The sequence below is a fragment of the Rhipicephalus sanguineus genome, chromosome 3, assembly GCF_013339695.2.
Source record: "Rhipicephalus sanguineus isolate Rsan-2018 chromosome 3, BIME_Rsan_1.4, whole genome shotgun sequence".
In the NCBI taxonomy this organism is placed as follows: Eukaryota; Metazoa; Arthropoda; class Arachnida; order Ixodida; family Ixodidae; genus Rhipicephalus; species Rhipicephalus sanguineus.
Window position 1 is genome coordinate 108,994,778 of NC_051178.1, and position 2,586 is coordinate 108,997,363.

The following is a 2,586-nucleotide window of genomic DNA, read 5'->3' on the forward strand; positions in this document are numbered from 1 at the left end:
ACCTCCTTGCTCTCGCCTCATATCTCGCAACTCTTATTCGTCAGCGATGAGGCAGAAAACCTTAGTTTCTTTTTATTATTTAGTGTGTGCGAAACGAGTTTGCAGTCGTAAGCTACGCACTGGGCAAACAGACGGGTTGGCACTTAACGACATGCAAGATAGCAGCGCTTCCTAAAACACCTGACGTGCCTCGGCGCAGCCAATGGGAGGCGGTCCTTATCGGTGGACTCGGTATACGCATGCCATTTTCTCGCTATCTCAAAGGGCCATCGCTGTAACAGTTCCGTCCAGCGGTTTACAGTCTTATTCGTCCCGTGGGGCTGACCGAGTGACCAACTTTTTTGCTTCGCGTCATTTTTCACCAAAGAGAGAGAGAGAGAGAATAAAGGTAAGTATTTGGAAAATTGTAAAACTTTGCATGGAGCTACGCAAAAGAGTCATATGAGAGCTTTACGCGTTTATTTTGGAGAAATCGGGGTTTGATTGAGGAAATGTTGCAAGGTGGGCCACGGAGACCTGAATAGAATGAAGCCCTGGTGGTACACGAGGCACATTAAGACGAAACGGGTTATATGTCGCGCGCGCGATCGCACTCACTCACTCACTCACTCACTCACTCACTCACTCACTCACTCACTCACTCACTCACTCACTCACTCACTCACTCACTCACTCACTCACTCACACTCACTCACTCACTCAATCACTCACTCACTCACTTCACTCACTCACTCACTCACTCACTCACTCACTCACTCACTCACTCACTCACTCACTCACTCACCACTCACACTCACTCACTCACTCACTCACTCACTCACTCACTCACTCACTCACTCACTCACTCACTCACTCACTCACTCACTCACTCACTCACTCACTCACGCACGCACGCAAGCATGCATGTTTAGTGCGGCTGCTACTGAAGGGAACAAAAGTGTGGCGAACTCCGCAATGGTAGTCACATTTTCTACACGCTAATTTCCCGCCTCCATTGATGTTCTGAGTAAGAGCGAAGCATTGTAGCCTCCCATTGTAAGAGCAGGAGTACAGTTAGAGCAGTTTTTTTGCTAGTCTTCTGAGACTGCAGCACATACGGCTGTGTACTCATACGCTTCTCGCAGATATATATTCTTTAAATGTGCGGAACTATAGTGTACTCTGCCCTTACGGTCTTACGGGGCACTTGCTTGCTGCTTCGAGGGTAACCAAGGCGCCTGAGGGAAAGCCTGCAGATTTCATATCCTAAGAGTGAAAAACAAATAAATGACAAATTCAAATTAAGACTATCAGTGCATTTATTAATTAGCGAACTAGAGAGCACTTTCTGATGAATCATTGTTCCGTTCGCATAAACCTTGGATTTCATTCGCATCAGCTAAGTTATCGTGATTATAGTCACTAAACGTTAGCATATGCGAGATGTTTTTCTCAGATAGTAATTTCTCTAATAAATTGAAGTTCATATATCTCAACTGAATGCCAATATCCTACTGACTAGACATTTATTCGTCATGTTACAATAACGCTTGCTGTATATAATTGAGAATTAATAATGTAATCACCACTGATACGTCAGTGACTGAAGAGAGGGGGAGAGTGGGGTTGGCTATTTTTTCAGAGTCATTATGCTGGTCGTGTACATTATGCCTCCCGGAATATGCAGGCATACATTAGAATCGAAATCAACTGCAATTATTTTAAGCAGTCAAAAATTTCAAGTAAATCATTCGACAGATGTTATAGTGACCGATTCTTTACCAGTATGCACATAACGCGCTTTATCTTCAAAAACTTAATTGAAATCATTAATCCTTGTAAACTTACGGCTGGTGCGGTCGTTATGTGTGACAGGCAGTAATAATTGTTGGCGTTTTATGTCCCAAAATCACCATGTGATTATGAGGAACGCAGTAGTAGAGGGCTCCAGAAATTCCGACCACCTACGATTCTTTAACGTGCACCCAAATCTACGTACACGGGCCTCCAACATTTCACCTCCGTCGAAACGCAGCCGCCGCCGTCGGTATTCGATCCCGCGACCCTCAGGTCAGCAGTCGAGCACCATAGCCACAAGACCACCGTGGCGATGTATGCGTGCCAGGTCATCGTGGTATAGTTTCCAACGATATGACTGACTTTATCCGCGCGGAAATCCCTTGATGGAGCTATAATGTTCGTTGTGCCAATTTGGGCTTATGTGGTTGCGCTTAGGTCAAGAACATTTCTTCCAAACTACGATTCTACAAAACTAAACATGCCAAAGCCAGATTTTACTCATTTATTTTCTACACTGACCAGTAAACGGCGTTACACGCTAAAATTGAAAATCGGAACGAACATTTTTTTCAGAAAATGCCCGGGGTTTGAGTTGACTAATCCATTCTTTGTGACCCCCAAGTTCCCTGTATCAGTGCACAAATTCATGTCCACGCCACATATTTTCACTCGCTATACTGTATGCTTCTTCACAAAAACGTGGCGGTGGTCTTGCGCATGCGCTGCATATGCGGGAAACGTGGTTACGAAGCCATTGTTTGAAATAGCTGCATAAACAAGCTTCCTATCCTGCGTCTCATCTCGCTG